This window comes from Lepidochelys kempii, chromosome 2, assembly GCF_965140265.1.
Source record: "Lepidochelys kempii isolate rLepKem1 chromosome 2, rLepKem1.hap2, whole genome shotgun sequence".
Taxonomy (NCBI): Eukaryota; Metazoa; Chordata; order Testudines; family Cheloniidae; genus Lepidochelys; species Lepidochelys kempii.
In genome coordinates, this window is record NC_133257.1 from 59,288,607 (window position 1) to 59,308,259 (window position 19,653).

The following is a 19,653-nucleotide window of genomic DNA, read 5'->3' on the forward strand; positions in this document are numbered from 1 at the left end:
TCAGTTCATCCTTGACCACCAATGGTGAGGATAACCATACGAGCACCTTGCCAACAAGAACAGGCTAAAATGTGGTTCTCTTCCTAATGGTATTTTAGTGCTCCAGTAGACACACCTTAATTTTGAACCAGGAGAGGAGTGATGATCCAATGGCTAAAGCATTGGGCTTGGATTTATAAGATCTGAGTTCAGTTACTTGATCTGCCACAGGTTTTCTCACGTGTAAAAGGGGGATGACTCCCTTTCTCCCATCTTTCTTTATCTATTGAAATGGTAAGTGCTGTGGGGCAGGGACTGTATTAGGGAAGTGCCTGGTAACAACTCTGTAGTTAGGGTTGAATTCTGAGTGGGCTTGAAATGCATAAATACTGTTTTTCTCTAGAAAAAAGTGACCAATGGGTGTGAAATTTCACACAGTGTTAAAACATTCAAAACATAAGACTAACCAATAGTCCATCAGACCAATGGTCCATCTAGCCCAGTATCCTGTGTCTGACAGTGGTTGCAAAAAGAAAAGGAGTACTTGTGGCACCTTAGAGACTAACCAATTTATTAGAGCATAAGCTTTCGTGAGCTACAGCTCACTTCCTCAGATGCATATCATGGAAACTGCAGCAGGCTTTATATATACACAGAGAATATGAAACAATACCTACTCCCACCCCACTGTCCTGCTGGTAATAGCTTATCTAAAGTGAGCATCAGGTGGGCCATTTCCAGCACAAATCCAGGTTTTCTCACCCTCCACCCCCCCACACAAATTCACTCTCCTGCTGGTGATAGCCCATCCAAAGTGACAACTCTTTACACAATGTGCATGACAATCAAGTTGGGCTATTTCCTGCACAAATCCAGGTTTTCTCACATCCTCCCCACCCCCATACACACACAAACTCACTCTCCTGCTGGTAATAGCTCATCCAAACTGACCACTCTTCAAGTTTAAATCCAAGTTAAACCAGAACATCTGTGGGGGGGGGGTAGGAAAAAACAAGAGGAAACAGGCTACCTTGCATAATGACTTAGCCACTCCCAGTCTCTATTTAAGCCTAAATTAATAGTATCCAATTTGCAAATGAATTCCAATTCAGCAGTTTCTCGCTGGAGTCTGGATTTGAAGTTCTTTTGTTTTAAGATAGCGACCTTCATGTCTGTGATTGCGTGACCAGAGAGATTGAAGTGTTCTCCGACTGGTTTATGAATGTTATAATTCTTGATATGTTTCAAATGGAATGAACAGAATAGGGTAATTATTGATTGATCCATCCCTTTTTGTTCAATCCTAGCATATGGCAGTCAGAGATTTAGGGACACCCAGAGCATGGGGTTGTGCCCTTGACTATTTTGGTTAATGGCCATTGGTGGACGTATTCTCCATGAACTTATCTAATTCTTTTTTGAACCCAGTTACGCTTTTGGCCTTCACAACAACCCCTGAAAACAAGTTCCACAAGTTGAATGTGTGTTGTGTGAAGAAGTACTTCCTTATATTTTGTTTAAAACCTCCTGTGTGTTTAATTTCATTGGAGGACCCCTGGTTCTTCTGTTATGTGAAGGAGTAACAATTCCCAATTCACTTTCTTCACACCATTCATGATTTTATTGACTTCCATCATATTCTCTCCTGCCCCACCTCCCGGTTGTCTATTTTCTAAGATAAACAGTCTCAGTCTTTTTAATTTCTTCTCGTATGGAAGCTGTTCCATACGCCCAGCCATGTTTGTTGCCCTTCTCTGAACTTTTCCCAATTCTAATATATCTTTTTTGAGATGGTCAACCAGAACGACGTTCAAGATGTGGGGGTACCGTGGATTTATAGTGGCATTATGATATTTCCTGTCTCCTCTGTCTTCTTCCTAATGCTTCTAACATTCTGTCGTTCTGTTAGCTTTCCTGACTGCTCCTGCACGTTGAGCAGATGTTTTCAGAGAACTAGCCACAATGATTCCAAGATCTTTTTTGAGTGGTAACGGCTAATTTAGACCCCATCATTTTGTACGTATAGTTGAGACTGTTTTTCAATATGCATTATTTTGCATTTATCAACAACAGTTTTCCTCTGTCATTTTGTTGCTCCATCACCCAGTTTTGTGAGATCCCTGTGCTACTCTTCGCAGTCAACTTTGGACTTAATGATCTGGAGTAATTTAGTATCATCTGCAAACTTTGCTACTTCGTTGTTTACTTCTCTACCCAGATCATTTATGAATATGTTGAACAGTCCCAGTACAGATCCTAGAGGGATCATTCTATTTACCTCTCTCCACTGTGAAAATTGACCATTTATTCCCACCCTTTGTTTCCTGTCTTTTTAACCAGTTACTGATCTATGAGAGGACCTTCCCTCTTATCCCATGACTGCTTACTTTGCTTAAGAGCCTTTATTGCGGGACCTTGCCATTGGATAACCCTTGTCCACGTTTATTGACCCCTTCAAAGAATTCTAATAGATTGGTCAGGCATGATTTCCCTTTGTAAAAGCAGTGTTGCTGCTTCCCAGAAAATTGGGTTCATCTACATGTCTGATAATTTTGTTCTTTACTATTGTTTCAACCAATTTGCCTCATACTGAAAATAGGATTACTGGCCTGTAATCCCCAGGATTGCCTCTGGAGCCCATTTAAAAAAATTGGTGTTACATTACCTATTCTCCAGTCATCTGGTACAGAGGCTGATTTAAGCGCTAGATCATGTACCACAATTAGTAGTTCTGCAATTTCATATTTAAGTTCTTTCCGAATTCTTGGGTGAATACCATCTGCTCCCGGTGATTTTATTACTCTTATTCATCAGTGTGTTCCAAAACTTCCTCTGACATTTCCATCAGCAACAGTTCATCAGATTTGTCACCTTAAAAGAATGCTTTAGCTTTGGGAATCTCCCTCACATCCTCTGCAGTGAAGATTGATGCAGAGAATTCATTTAGTCTCTCCACAGCAACATTGTTTTCCTTAAGTGCTCCTTTAGCATCTTGACCATCCAATAGCCACACTGATTGTTTGGCAGGTTTCCTGCTTTTGAGATACTAAAAACAAATTTTGTTGTTTTTGGTTTTTGTCTTTTGCTAGTTGCTCTTCAGATTCTCTTTTGGCCTGCCTAATCACACTTTTACATTCCGCTTGCCAGAATTTATGCTTTCTATTTTCCTCAGTAGGATCTGACTTCCGGTTTTTAAACTATGCCTTTTTTCCTCTAACAGCCTCTTTTATTCTTGTTGTTTAGCTATGGTGGCATTTTTTGGCCCTCTTACTGTTTTTTTGTTTTTGTTTTTGTTTTTTATTTGGGGTATACATTTAGTTTGCGCATATATTATGGTGTTTTAAAATAGTTTCCATGCAGCTTGCAGGCATTTCACTCTTGTTCCTATTCCTTTTAGTTTCTATTTAACTAGCTTCCTCATTTTTGTGTAGTTCCATTTTTTTAAGTTAAATATTACTGTAGTGGGTTTCTTTGGTATTTCCCCTCCTACAATGATGTTACATTTAATTACATTATGATTGTCATTACTGAGCGGTTTGGCTATATTCACCTCTTGGACCAGATCCTGTGCACTACTTAGGACTAAAGCAAGAATTTCTTCTCCCCTTATAGGTTCCAGGAGCTGCTCCAAGAAGCAGTCATTAATGGTTACCTAGAAATTTTATCTCTGCATCCCATCCTGAGGTGACATGTTCTCAGTCAATCTGGAGATAGTTAAAATCCCCCATTATTATTGGGTTTTCTATTTTTGTAGCCTTTCTAATCTACCTGAGCATTTCACAGTCTCTGTCACCATCCTGGTCAGGTGGTCAGTAGTATATTCCTGTAGCTATACTCTTAACTGTTCAAGCATGGAATTCGTATCCATATCAGTGGCAGTTTGATTAATCAAAGATTTTTACTATATTTTACTCTGTGCTTTCTTTCACATATAATGCCACTCCCCCACAGCATGACCTACTCTTTCAGTCCTGTATATTGTGTACTCTGGTATTACCATGTCCCATTGATTATCATCGTTCCACAAAGTTTCTGTGACAAAATATGTATCTACACAAAAATTAGTAGAGAGGTGGTGGGTGGGTCTGAACAGATTGCTCCATGGTTGTGAACTCTTCATATCAGCCACTTAAATTGTCCATAACTAGTAATAGAAATTGAATACATTTGACTACAAGTGTTTTAATATAAAAGAATTTCCCATTGTTATTAATGCATTGTGGATGTTTTTACATAGTGGCTTCTCCATTTGACACTCTTCGATCAAGTCAGTGTAAACAGTGATTGCTTCAAACATCTCGAAGACCTAAAAGAATTGTGTAAGTAAGATCAGAGTAACATGTAGTTAGATGTGTCACTAGCACAGAAAACCTGGGGAAAAGCAACAATGTGAGCTTTCGACTATGTACATAGCAAAGTGAGGAATACAGTTACGCTTTTTTTAAAAAAAAGCTGAAAAGTTCTTTTAAAATGTAATGAAAAATTAATACACTTCTACTGATGTTGACATGATCTTTATACTACTTTTACTATTTTAATTTTGTGAAAAAATAGGTTTATAAATCGAGTGATAATTTGGACATATGAACCATATTATGTTCTGTTACGCTGTGCAAACACAGAATAATTCCACTGAAGTTATGCTGCTGTAATTGAAAGAGGATCATCACCTACTCTTTTAGAGTTTGCTTAGGAAAAGGAAAAAAACTCCACCTTTTTACCAGGATTGGATTTCAAAAGGGGAATAAAGGAACCTTCCACCACCCCCCCCACCCTCCCCCCAAAAAAGTGTAAACTTGCTATCAGCAGTGTAGAAGAGATGTTCTGTAGCACTCCTAATTGAAAATACTCTCTGATTTGCATTAGTTGAATTTACAGAAGAGATTTTTGCTGTATTTTTATTGATTTTGCTTGTTGCTGACAAGGAAGCGGTTAATAAGGAAAATTGTTGTTTTTAGGGCTGTCAAGCAATTAAAAAAATTAATGGTGATTAATCACGTTGCTAAACAATAATAGAATACCATTTATTTCCATATTTTTGGATGTTTTCTACATTTTCAAATATATTGATTTCAATTGCAACACAGAATACAAAGTGTACAGTGCTCAGTTTATATTCATTTTTATTACAAATATTTGCACTGTAAAAAAAATAGTATTTTTCAATTCCCCATTGCAAGTACTGTCATACAATCTCTTTATCATGAAAGTTGAATTTATAAGTGCAGAATTATGTGAAAAAAAACCTGCACTCACAAACAAAACAATGTAAAACTTTAGAGCCGATAAGTCCACTCAGACTTACTTCTTGTTCAGCCAGTCAAGTTTGTTTACATATGCAGGAGATAATGTTGCCTACTTCTTGTTTATAATGTCACCTGAAAGTGAGAACAGGTGTTCGCTTGGCACTGTTGTAGCCAGCCTTGTATATGCCAGATGCGCTAAAAATTCATATGTTCCTTCACGCTTCAGCCATCATTCCAGAGGACAGGCGTCCATGCTGGTGACGGGTTCTGCTTGATAACAGTTCAAAGCAGTGCGGACTGCCACATGTTCATTTTCATCATCTGAGTCAGATGACACCAGCTGAAGGTTGATTTTTTTCTTCTTCTTTGGTAGTTCGGGTACTGTAGTTTCCGCATCAGAGTGTTGCTCTTTTAAGACTTCTGTGGACACCTTGTCTCTCTCAGATTTTGGAAGGCACTTCAGATTCTTAAATCTTGGGTCAAGTGCCGTAGCTATCTTTAGAAATCTCACACTGGTACCTTCTTTGTGTTTTGTCAAATCTGCAGTGAAAGTGTTCTTAAAACAAACAACACATGCTGGGTTATCATCCGCCACTGCTTGTATGGAAGCATTTTCCCTGGAATGGTGGCTGAAGCATGAAGGGGCATACAAATGTTTAGCATATCTGGCACCTAAATATCTTGCAGTGCCGGCTACAAAAGTGTGAACGTCTGTTCTCGCTTTCAGGTGATATTGTAAATAATAATTTCAGGCAGCATTATGTCCCATAAATGTAAACAAACTTGTTTCTCTTAGTGATTGGCTGAATAAAAAAGTAGGACTGAGTGGACTTTTAGGCTCTAAAGTTTTACATTTTTTTTGTTACATAAATGCACTCAAAAGCAAAACAATCTACATTCGTAAGTTGCACTTTCATGACAGAGATTGCACTACAGTATTTGTATGAGGTGAATTGAAAAATACTATTTCTTTTGTTTATCCTTTTTAGAGGTCAAATATTAGTAATCAAAAATAATAATATAAAGTGAGCACTATATACTTTGTATTCTGTGTTGTAATTGAAATCAATATATTTGAAAATGTAGAAAAACATCCAAAAACATTTTATAAATTTCACTTGGTATTCTACTGCTGAACAGTGCGATTAAAACTGCGATGAATCGTGATAATTTTTTTGAGTTAATTGTGTGAGTTAACTGTGATTTAATCGATAGCCCTAGTTGTTTTGTAATAGTGACAATATCTTGCGGGGAAGTAGAAGCTGAGTGAAATAGCGCAGCATAGGGTTTTGTGTGAGCATATAATATACATAGGGTCAGTTAAGAATCTTTTTTGAATTTTTATAATTGAAAATTTCTGTTTTTTTTCCCAAACAAACAAACCCCAAACAAACCAAATAAAACCACATATAATTTTTCCACAAAACTAAGTTTTGTTTATCTGAGATGAGCTGACATACATAAGCAACTGACTATTTTTTCATGTTGCTTCATTCATAGTATCTGCTAATTTTGTATCTTATATATAACACCTAGTGATGGGCTCCAGTAGCTCTTTACTGATGCCACAAGCTCAAGCTACTCCTGTGCTGAATACTCAACGACCAGTTGAGTACCTTTTTGCAAACTTGTTGGTAGCCAACTATGAAAATTTGTTCTGTTGGCCTTTTTAGTGTCTAGGAGTGCACCATCATCAACAAACAACTCCAGTAAGGTGGCAGCCAACCAGATAGAGAAATAGTTAAGAATTTGAGAGTTTAACTCTAAAATGACATTTGAATTTGTGGTAGAAATCACATTTAATCCCATAAAATTGTCCTATATGTATAATTACATCCAAAGGAGTTAGGGAAGGGATGTAGCCCTAGGGAGAAAGGATGGCCTTGTGCTTTAGGCACTGACTAGGAAGTCAAGAGATCAGTTATCAGCTCCCAGTTTTGCTGTAGACTCCCTGTGTGACCTTGGGCAAGTCATTTCAACCATCTATGCCTCAGTTGTCCATCTATAAAATGAGGCTTATATTTTTTACATGGCTGGGTGTAAGGATACATTCATTTCTGTTTGTGGACTGCTCAGATTTTATGGTGTTTGGGTTTATATAGGTGCACAGAACAATTACTCATTTTTACTTTCCATTTCAGAAAACACTAGTCAAATAAGAGGCCATATTTTCAATTAGGTGTGCAGGACATGAAGTAGTGGAATTTTCAAAAGTCTTGGAGGGAGTTTACCAGCTAAGCCTGTGATCAATGGGCTCCTGCCAAATTATTAAATGAGAATCATTCTAAATTGTTTTGAGTCAACTGTAATTTTGCTTGCTTACACTGTTAGATAAAACATCAAGTAGGTAGATTTAGACTTCCATCTCCTGTTAAATGTGAAATTGTCTTTCTGGAAGTACTCTCTGAAATTCTACTTTAGCACTTTAGTATTGGGTTAAACTCTCTGAATCCTCTGTAGAATTATTTTATTTGTTTTAGGGCCCTGTAGGTCAGGAAACAAAATGCACTTGGAAGTTCTCGAGTGGGGGGAAAAATACAATGCAGTCTTTCTCAGCTCAAGAAAAATGGGATATCTGTAAGTTACTATAGGTAATATATATGTACGGGCTTGGCAGAATTGGATTTTTTTTTTTAAATAAAGGATGGATAATGATGTTTGTTTTTTAAGCTTTTTTCAATATTTATCAATTTAAATTTTCAGTTGTGCAAAATTATGGGTGAATTGTTTTTCAGTTTTTGTTGACTTAAATACCCACAGTTGTGGGAATTTATGCAGGAGGGGAAGAGGTCAGACAATTATTTAATGACAGTAGATGTTGAGATTCAAAAAGTTAATCCTTTATAGCTGTTAACACAAATGGTCAATGTCACACGTTACAATATACCAAGTAAATATCTTTAAATCAAACTCTAAAAATTTCTCAAGTCACATTTTTCTCAAGTAGCATTTGCCTGTATGTAAATTATCAGTTATCATCAATGGAAATATTTTTTCATTGGTTGCTGTGTGTATGCTGAAATTGATATTTATTGATATTTACCAATAAAAATTTAATCCTTCCCAGCCTGCATATATAGTCTCTTAGTAAAGTCCCATGTAGGAAATGTTATTTTAAAATGAGACTGTTACTTGATTAGTGAGTAAGGATTTTCATAAACGGGGCTTGTTTTTGAAGAGATACTTTCAGCTTTAAAAAAAACACACCAAGGGTTTTTATTTTTAATTTTACTATTTGTTACAAGTAACACCTTAATTTCTAAATTCTACTAATTTTGTTGTTGTTTTTGTTTACTTTGTGTATTAGCTTTCACTTTGCGTATGGTCAGTTTCACTACTTCCTTTGTACATGTATAGTAAGCGAGGCCTGGTCTACGCTGGGGGAGAAAATTGATCTAAGTTACGCAATACGTGAATAACGTAGCTGAAGTCAACATACTTAGATCTATCTGCTGCGGTGTCTTCACTGCGGTAGGTCGACTGCTGATGCTCCCCCGTTGACTCTGCCTATGCTTCTCGCTCCGGTGGAGTACAGGAGCCGACAGGAGAGCGCTCAGCGGTCGATTTATCACGTATAGTGAAGATGCGATAAATCGACAACCCCCCTCCACCGTCCCCGGAATCGATCGCTTCGGACATAAGTGTAGACATGCCCTTAGCTTACTCTTATTCGTGTGTATCCTTCAGGCTTCAACAAAGGAAACTTTTTTTTTTGTTTAAAAGAAAATGATTATTAAACCACATAAATTGACTGGAGGATCAGACAGGTGGTAGTGTACTTGCAATTAATTTTAACTCATTTTTTAGAAAAATAGATTTTAAGTTAATGGTATACCTTAAATTCCTAAATTATTGTATGATATGAAGATTATGGAACATACATAAGTTCTGCATTTTGACTAAAGAAGGAAACCCCAAGCATTCTGCATATTTATATACGTAGTGTTTAACCTGTATAAACATTTTAAAGTTAATCTGAAAATGTAAAATGCTGAAAATGCTCAGTATCCCACATGAACAAAGTAAGAGGAGCACTCAGCCATTATTATCTTGAGCTTGCAACTTTAAATCTAACTTTTCCCCCCTAACGAACTCTACCTTTTATTCTGTTTATGTTGGACATTCAGTGCATAATACTCAGTGGGGAGTTTTTTTGGTGGGAGAGACAGTTCCATTGCAGATTGCCTTTAAAAGATACATAACATACTTAGTCCATGTTTTAGCAGGCTACGTATATCTTTGTTACAAATAAAATTGCATTTTTGAACATCTATGGTTTCTGATGTCATAAAGTATAAATTAATACAATGAAAATCTTATGGAATAAATCATTTTAACTGCTCTTAGCATCTCTTTAGGATTATTGAGTGGAGACAAGCTGTGTGCTGTGCATTGCAGATATTAAGAAACATCAGAAGTTTTTTTTAACATAAGTTTTGAAATGAGTTGTGGGCTGAGCTCCAGCGCTGCTAGGAGCATAGCTCATCCTGCAGTAGTTTCATTATCATTTTATCACATATCAGATGCATTTATTTCAGTTAAGATTTCAGTTTTTAATAACTTTGGTTACCGTTTTTAATTTACCATATAATTATTGTAACTTACTGCTGTTTCAAAAATAATTTACAAAAATGTAAAAGTATAAACTACTACACAAAAATAAGGCCCAAATACTTCAGTTTTTTAATTAAATATATATTTGATGGGTTGGGCTTGGTTTGTTTTTTGTAACTGGTGACAGCTATCAAAGTTAGAGGCCTGACCTCAGAGGTTTTTTTTGTTCTGTTTTGTTTTTTTGTGAGGGGAAAGTAGGTGAAATAGAGTACAATCACCAATTTCTTGGAGAGTTTAAAAATCTTACTTTTACTTTTCCATGCTTTCTTAGAGAGGGGGAAAGCATTTTAATAACATTATTGAACAAAGATTTTAAAAACAAAATGTACAGCATTCTTTACAATATTCTCATCAAATGCTAATTTTAAAATTTATTTCAATTCATTCACAAGAAATCCTCTGTCTGCTTTGGGGAAATGTAGATGCTGTAGTAAGGTTAGTCAGTTGTAGCAGAAGTAAGCAGGCTCGTGAGCTTGTGTTTGAAGTATTTCTGGGGCTGAACAATTGGGCTGCTTTTAACATCAAACTAGATATCTTGCAATTGCTGGGGCTACCATTATTTACTGAAAATAATGGTGCCAGAGTAGGAATAGTGTAGCAGATTTTTTTTTAAAAAAAAATTTAACATTCTGGCCAGTAAATACCACAGCAGGGTGTACCCCATCCCACTCTACATGCCTTTACCTCTCTGCAGGAGCCCTGCCAAATATACGCCCTGAAAGTGCAGCGATTAAGGCTATTTTGGATCAAGAGTAGAAATGAGTTCCAGAGATGAAAGGCCTTTGTGCAGAATACCTAACCTGCCGCCACCTTATTTCCCCTCTCAGAAAGGAAAGCTCAGGTGCTGCCCTCAATTCCGGTAGGGTGGCCTGGGAGAAAGGTGATCTCTCAGGTCGTCAGGTTCTGGGATTTTTAGATCCAAGCCAAAACCCTGAATGCCACCTAAACCCTAACTATATAAGTAGGGCCCTACCAAATTCACAGTCCATTTTGGTCAATTGCATGGTTGTAGGATTTTTAAAATAGTAAAGTTCACCGTTTCAGATATTTAAATCTGAAAATTTCACAGTGTTGAAACCGTGGGGGTACCCGCCCTAAAGGGGATTGTCAAGGATTGCAAGGCTAGTGTAGGGAGGTTGCAGTATTGCCATCCTTACTTCTGTGCTGCTGTTGGCAGTGGTGCTGCCTTCAGAACTGGACAGCGGGAGCTGCTGGCTGGGAACCCAGCTCTGAAGGCAGTGTTGCCACCAGCAGCAGCACAGAAGTGAGGGGTGGCATGGTATGGGGGGGGTTGTCACTTTTGGCGGGAGGGAGGGGTGGCCTTATGGTGGGTGACTGCCCAGGGCTCTGTAGTCATCCCCCTCCAGCCAGCCCTTTAACCTGTGGGTGCTGAGCCTGGAGCTGGGAAGGGGCAGGGCTGAGGGCACCCCACCAAAGGGCCCCTACCATGCACTGGGCTCTATGCTCCCACCTCCAGGAACCTCCCCTGGATGCAGCAAGCTGCTGCTGGTGATGGCGCAGAAGTAAGGGTGGCAATGCGATACCATGCCACCCTCACTTCTGCGCCACTGCAGGCTGATGGCGGTGCCTTCAGGGCTGAGCTCCTGGCCAGCAGCCGCACGCTGCTCAGAAGCAAATGTGGCAATCCTATGGCAAGTGTGGCCCCCCCCATCTACAATAGCCAGATTTCACAGGGGGAGACCAGATTTTAGCATCTGTAACGTTTTTTTTTTCCACAGACGTGAATTTGGTAGGGCTCACTATATAAGTACCTACTACAAAGGGGTGTTATGAGGCTTACTTCATTACAATTGTAAAACACCTTGGAAATCCTCGGATCAAAGCTACTCCAGGAGTGTGAAGAAGAATGATTTCATTATTCTTGGTAGATGAATTTTGTCTTGATAATTGATCCGTCCTTCATGCCAACGTATCCATATCCCTGATGTGTCCCTTTTAGGTGAGAGGTGGGTCATTCTCAGTGTTGGCCGAGACCTGGAGTTGTTCTGAATAAAGACTTGATAGTTGTGCCAAATTATGTGACTATAAAACCGCCAGGCTTTCTTTGTCTTGGCTCAATGCGAGGTTTCAGGTCAGAAAAAATGAGCACTTAAATACTCTAATCTACCCAGGCTGTTCACATACACACGCACTTTGGTTTTGCTAGCTGCTATTTCTAAAGCCATAGATGTTTAGTAACTTAGTCAGTACTATGGCTATAGTTTCTTGGCTTGTATTTATACAGACACATTTAAATGAATGAGTAGACAAATAGCTAACTTATAGAATATCAAGTTTCCTCTTCAGAAACAATTTAGCAATTACAAGCTCTGATATAGTGTGCATAGGAACAATAAGGTATATACTGAAGTACAAATGGAAAGTTCTACAATACAGTTCAGTATGGTTTTTATAGGCAGTGGTTAGACATAACAAGAGGAATGGGTCAGTCTAACACTGATTGGATAGTAGTGTGGACATATTTTAGTAGAAGTTGTCTTATAGGCCTACCTCCTCCTCTTCATGCTCTCATAATGTCCCTGTGACAACTACAGCAACTGCTTACATGGAGAAATAGTAATAGGAAAGTGTTCATGATATATTTTTAATTTTCTTTTTAATGCAATTTTGCAAATAAGGAGAGTCAGCATCATGTGACCAATAGCTTTCCCCAGAACACCAGCGGATGATCCATGGATCACAGTTTGGGAACCCTTAGTTATAGTCATTTTCAGTGTCTTTTTTTCCAGGATCTTATAGTTGTTAGTAGCCTGTAGAAACCATCATCATTCGTTTTGGCCTATGATTCCTCCAAAATATTTAGATATATTTTTATTTGGTGGCATTTCTTGTGGTGCTTATCTCTGAAGTACATGAATGTCTGACAAATATTAATTAACCTCACTACAACCCTATGAAGTAGGGAAATATCCTTGCTTTTAAACAACTTGCACAAGGTTACATAGGAAAGTCTGTTGCAGAGATGGGACCAGAACTCAGATTGTCTGACTCCTAGACCTGTCCTTTAACCAGAAGGCAATGGCTAGTAGCAAGTGGAGTAGAGATAAATATCTAATATGTAATACTTCTTCTTCAAGTGCTGTCCCTGTGGGTGCTCCAATCTAGGTGACGGTGCGTCCTGGCACTGTTGATTGGAGATCTTCAGTAGCAGTGCCTGGTCGGGACCCACGCACTCAGTTGGTATCTCCCGTCTCATTGGAATCTTCCTGAGTGCGTGCATCCCACATGCTCCTCAGTTCCTTCTCAACCGTCCTCCGCTGAAGACGGGACTCGGGGCAGTGCTGCTTCTCTTCCCTGGTTTCTGTAGAAAACAGTAACAAAGAACATAGAAATAGTTATTCGTTACATCCCAGTTGTTTCCCTTCCTTTAGAATAGTTACATAGTTTAGTTACTTAGTTTTAAAAATAAAACCAGAAACAAAAAAACTTTTCGCCTCAGGCTCGTCTCCCGCTGAGACACTTTTCCCTGGCCATTTCTAGTTCAATATGCCAGGGGCTTCAGGATTCAAGTGTGCTTCCTGTCAGGACTCCATGCCAGGACTGATGGGCACTCACGATGTGTGAAGTGCCTTGGCGAAACACACGTCCCTGCAAAATGCCTTCACTGTGCAAGACTCAAGACCAGGGCTCGTCACGACAGGGACCTGCGGCTTAAAATGTTACTAATGGAAAAATCTCTGCAGCTGCCTTCGAAGACGGGGAAAGTTAAACCCTCTCCCTCATGCTCCCCGGCCAGATCAGAGTCAATTGGAAGCATGGCTTCACCCTCTCTATAGCAGAGGCAAGAAGCCCGACAGTCTCTGAGGAGAGACTTTAACAAGAGTAAAGAGATCCTTACCCTCTGTATTGACAGCGCAGAAGGCAGGCGCCTCAGGCTGACACAGCGCCTCACCACGGCTCCCGCAGAGGCAGGAACCCGACTTCCTGTACTGGGAAGGCTTCCGCGGCACCAAGTGCTTCAGTGCTAAAAATAGCCGTGGTGCTGACTGCGCGCTCTGCTCCAGTGCCGACAAGAACGTCGGCACTGACCCCCTGCGGGCTAAAAATAGTCATTGTGCGGACTGCACGCTCTGCTCCTGTGCCAGGAAGAACGTTGGCACCGAGCCTGCCCCGGCACCAGCAGTGGACCCCCGCAGGGCTCCTCCACATGCCCCAGGGCACCAGTGAGGCTTTCAGTTGACAATGCGCTAGAGCACAGTCCAGGCTCAGCGCAGCCCAGGGTGCAGGAGCAACAGGTTCTCACTCAAGGTGACCTCTCAGTGCCACCTGAGCCGAACTCCCCGCTCCTGGACACACAGGGCTCATTTTTTGAACAGCTGCTCTCCCCACCTGAACTGGCTGCCTTTTACTGATAGCGAACCTGATGTACAGCAGCAGGCGGAGTTCTCCCCACCTGCCTCTCCTCCTCCACCGGAACCTTTTCCGCCTCAGGTCATGGCTCACAACCACCAGTCTCAGTTTCCCTACTTCACCCCTCTGTGGATGACACCTGGGTTCTCCTACCCTATACCTTGGCCTCAGTGGTACCCTTGGCCACATCCTCCTACCACTGTCACCCTCAGACCTCTTCTACCGAACCATTACCTCCTTCTGTGCCTCGATCTCCAGCTCCATCCACTTCAAGAGTGCCTGAACCCCCTCCTGAGAACATGAGCTACAGACCATATCCTGACTCACCAATCCCTGACTCTCCATCAGCTCCAGATGGAGTTCTCTTCCCTCCACCTCCATAGAACGTGGATGACTAAACAATTTCAAGAACTTTTCAAGAGGATGGCACTCAGTCAAGACATCAACCGCCCGAAGGCGTTAGAACTCATTCCACTCGAGCTGTGTCGACATCCGTTGCCTTCCTACATAATGTACCTATTTCTAACATCTGTAAAGCAGCTGCGTGGTCATCTGAACACGTTTGCCAAGCACTATGCTATCACGCAAGATACCACGGCAGACACCACAGTCCCATACGGTAGGCCATATGGTACTCTCTACAATACTCACAGCCGCATCTCCAAAGTCCCACCGACCATCGTGGGAACTGCTACACATTCACCTAGAGTAGAGCACCCACAGGGACAGCACTCGAAGAAGAAGAAGAAGAAAGGGAAGTTACTCACCTTGCAGCAACTGAAGTTCTTTGAGATGTGTGTCCCTGTGGGTGCTCCACTCCCCGCCCTCCTCCCCTCTACTTTGGAGTATTAGTATAATCGCTCCACGGTAGAGAAGGAATTGAGGAGGGTGCGGGATGCACGCACTCAGGAAGATTCCAACGAGACGGGAGATATCAACTGAGTGCGTGCGTCCCAATCAGGCACTGCTACCGAAGATCTCTGATCAATGGCGCCAGGACGCACCGTCACCTAGAGTGGAGCACCCACAGGGACACACATCTCGAAGAACTTTAGTTACTGCAAGGTGAGTAACTTCCCCATATATACAGTTTATTTTATTTAATTTGAATCAGTTGAGCTTCATTTCTAGAGACATATTGTAATTAAAGGGTAGAATCTGGTTGTCAATTAATTGCTTCTGTAAGTGGGCTCAAATCCATTGAACTTACTACTTTCAGTGCAGTTGTGTTTGTGCCAGGCAGGTATTTAGAAACATTACAAATGAACAGGACAAATTACTCTGTGGCAACACCTAAAATAAATGCTTCATAAGGTATTCAAGAAAAATACACTTGGATTTTCTTCCTCTGCCCAGCCTGCTTCCATTATCTTTGCTTTCTGGTCAGGTCCTGCTAAAATAATCTAGTAAATGCCTAAGCTCTAGAAAGTAAGGCTGTCACATTGATGTTTAACTGACTTTGAAACAGTGCAGCTGTAAAGGGGAAATGAATTCTGTTCCCTGTCAAAGCCCGTAAAAGAGTGCTTATTTTAGCAGCTACTGAAGATGGAAGTGTTTTATTCCATGACTACATTGGTTGTCAAACTGGAAATATTTTCCTGTATTAATATTTGGAACTTTCCAAAATCATAATTTTCTGTTGATTTTTTTCAAAGCTGTATTCAGTTTCTGATCTCTGATCCAATCTTCTGCTCTTTTGGGCTCTATGGAAATCTTGGAAATGTATTTTTTTTTTCTATTAACTACATGTGTATTTAGCTAATACCTTTCAAGCTACAGCGTGGGGCTGGAGGTCAACATTGCCAACCTGCCAGGAGATGGAGGACTAAGTCTAACATGCATTAGGCAACCACCCTCATCTTTATTGTGACTATCAGACAAAGACTTCTGTACCCAATATGCAGTTCTCTACCTTGATGTAAAAAGACTGGCCAACCTGTGGACAATAACTCATGCTGACGTATATTGTATTCTGTCTAATTAATTTTAATGGGCATTTATCACAGAACCATCATAAAAATGTAGCCTTTCAACATGAGTGGTAGCTTGCTGAAATATCTCTGCCACTTCAGCAGTGTTCGTCCGAGTACCAGCACTGATGTATTTTTTCAGACATATCTGGGACTGAAACTTGGCAAAGTATAATGGGGTAAGATTAGAGACAAAGGTCATGCCAAATTAGCTCCAGTCACAGTACAAGCATTGTCTAATACAGAGTTTCTCAACCTGTGGGTTGGGATCCAAAATTGGGTCGCCAGAATGTTTCAGAGGGTCGCATGGCAGCTCCTCTGGCTCCTGTCTTTTGGGGCTGGCTGGGCTCGCTTCCCTGCTCTAGGTACTGCAACCTCTGAGGTCTCAGCACCATGCAGGTTTGGCCCAGTTGTCATGATGACGGGAGTCCGGGTAGCCTAATTTGAGTGAGTGGCACTGCAGCGCCATGAGCCAGGTTACAACTCTGCTTGCACATGATTGGTCCAAAGCAGAGAGCCAAGCCCAGCCAGCCCTGCAGTACAGGAGCTGCTACTGTGGGGTGACTGCTGGGCAAGTCCCAGCTCCCTCGGAGAGTAGGATCCAACCAAAACCACCACAGGGCAGGGCTGTAACCAGGGCAGGGTGAGCAGGGCAGCCACCCAGGGTGCAAAGCCACTGGGGCAGCTCGTTGGGGTTGGTGATGCGCGGCAGGGCTTGGGGAGGGAGCGCCGCCTCTACCCTCTGACTTACCTCAGCTGGCCACCCAGGTGTCTGGGTTGGGGGGCACAACCAAAAAACAGGGGTGGGGGGTGGGGGGGTGTGTGACAGTGCATGCCCCACCTCCCCATCGCCTCCAGTAGGGGGTGCAAATATGCTTACTTGCCCTAGGTGCTAAAATGTCTAGTTACCGTTCTGCCCCAGACTATTATTAGGTTGTGACAGGCCATAAACATTTACAAATGGATCATGAGCCCAAAAAGGTTGAGAACCACTGGAGAGCTGCGGGTCTGGACAGCTGAGTTCTATTCCCAGTTCTGCCTAAAATTTTCTGTTGGGCAATACTAATTCTTCTGTAGTGCTGTAGGTGGTATAATGAACTTTACAGATAATTAAAAAGCAAGAATACCAGATCCCTGCTTCAAGGAGCTTACATTTTAAGGTTGCAGTCCTGCAAGAACTGCGTAGGTGCAGAAGTTTGCCCTCAAATTTCTCCTTGCAGAATCAGGGCCCAAGTTAAATATAGTGGTACAAAGGATGACAAACAAAGGTTGTTCAGGAGGTGAATAGGGGAAAGAAGAGGTTGCAAGAGTGAGTGAGATGTTTTTATATGCATCCTGTTTAGTTATTCATGGTTTTTGTTTATCTTAATATGTTAATATAGTTCTAGTTTGAGGGAACAAAGTTGTTAATCAAGAAGGCAGAGGTGATGGAGCATAGGGGTGGTTAAGTCTTTGTGTCACTTTTCCAGTGAAGTGGGGATGATAATGCTTGCAGGAGCATTGTGAAGTTTAAGGAATTAATATTTGTGCTGTGCTTTTAGATCTGTTGATGGGTGCTGTATAACTGCACAGCATTAATTCAACACTACATATTTTAAATTTTCATTCAGAGGGTCCCTAGTCAGGAATAATTTACCATTGGCGCCTTAGTATTTTATGTCCCTGTGTTTTGTATATTGCACAGACGAGCATCAAGATAGTCTGAACATTCAGATAATAAAGGGAACTAAAATTCTACTTAAGCGAAGTAATTACTTTGTCAGGTTGTATTTTTGTTTGTTAGTATATGTCATATTCATTATTTCTTGGAAATGCTCTTTGACTTCCAAGGCTAAGGCAGTAGGGAAATAAACATGTGGGTACATCCAAGGGTTTCGGTCTGAGGCCTATGCCTCTCCCCCATTTTTATCACAAAGGTTATGCGATGCTGCGTTTGATCTGTTTCAGCCTCAAATAATTGATATGACCAAGCAACTTGTCGGTATTTGGTATTATGGAGAAAACATTTGAGATGAGGGAGATATTTCACTGAGCTACTGGTCATGTGGGAAGCTTCATTCTTATAATTTTTCTGATTTAAAAAAAAAAAGCTCACTGAAAGGAATGGGATGGATATATACCCTTCATTGGGAGTTATTGTAGACATAAGCCCATCAGAAGAAGATCAGATAATAGTTTAACTTCAATTCAGATGAGAGAAAACAGAGGTGTATCAAGCCTCTCATTTAAAAGTTACTTTATATTTACATGATATCAAATAAGAAAGCCCTGTGAACACTAAATATAGTATGATAGACAAGTACCATTTACTTGAGCCCTTAGTGGCCCGTTTTATACTCCAAAAGGGATTTCTTGGTAGCTGTGATACTGCAGACTGATGTACTCTGGGCTTCACAGCAGTGCAAAGAGGGGCTGACTAGCATTGCTTCAGGGAAACCTAAAAATGAAATGCTTCATTGTTTTCAGTGCTGAATGCCCTCTTAGCCTGGGACTGTGCATCACATTTAGAAGTCAAGTTTAACCTAGTTTTGTCTTTTAATTCTGAAAAAAATCCAGGATTCAGATGGTCGAAGACTTTGCTTCAATGTATTTTGAAAAATGAAACTTACAGCTTAATTTTTATTATTTTTTTTAATAACTAGTTCTTCTTCTAATAAACCCACTGTGCTGGTGTAAAACTTTTTTTTTTATAAGACTTCCTGAGGGAACTCACAATAAAGCTATCAAATCTGGTATGAAATCATCAAAAGTCCTCCATATCCTTCAGATCTCTGCTAGCACCCTTCTTTCCTTGGTTCTTCTGCTCCCTCCACTACCACATAATCAGCATAAATTAGGCCCGGAATCACAATAATTTTGCTGTTTTGACTCCCCAGAGCTGAGATCGGAGGGTTGTTTTGTAAAGAAACAAAAACGGACAGAAATCAACTTATCCTGTACTAAACACTCTTCTTTCACTCTCTTCAACATTAAAAATAAAACAGTAAAGTGTTCCTGCTACATGAATAAACCCAAGCACAAATTAGCTTCCTGACTACAGCAAAGGAAAATATAGTTGTATTTTTTAAGGAACACATATTTTAAAGTAATGAGTTTTTGTTGCAGTATGATTATATATTTAACGGGAAACCAGGTTGCAGTCTTTATGACTAACGCTTATTACTACTGCTCCTTTAGTTTCCAGGAGTTCATTACTATAATGTTGTGTAAAATCTTGGAGTATGTAGCAGATCTCACTCTGTTTTCTTTTTTGTTGATTGGTGCTCAATGCTCAGTAATTATTGAGCTGAAATTCATTAAATGCAAAAGCTTACATTAATGTAAAGTTAAAACTTTTATAACTTCACGTATACTTGCATTTTTTCTTCAAACTTCCCTGGTTCTTTGTCTCTAGAATGCCAAATCTGAGGTTTCTAAACTTTCTAGCTTTTGCTGCAAGATACACAGGTACAAATTCCGGTTGGGATACATGT

At 40.4% G+C, this 19,653-nt stretch overlaps 1 protein-coding gene across 12 annotated transcripts in view; it reads left to right on the forward strand.

Moving 5' to 3' along the window:
* Positions 1-19,653, forward strand: part of NCOA2 (nuclear receptor coactivator 2) — a 259,281-nt gene that overhangs the window by 24,976 nt on the left and 214,652 nt on the right. The window contains exons 3-4 of one of the 12 annotated variants that reach the window (XM_073330883.1): positions 3,592-3,663; positions 4,217-4,298. The exons of 10 other annotated variants lie outside the window; for them this stretch is intronic. The gene's annotated coding sequence lies outside the window, so the exon portion shown is untranslated. The remainder of the gene's footprint in view (positions 1-3,591; positions 3,664-4,216; positions 4,299-19,653) is intronic. One more of the 12 variants, XM_073330884.1, reaches the window with a different exon arrangement.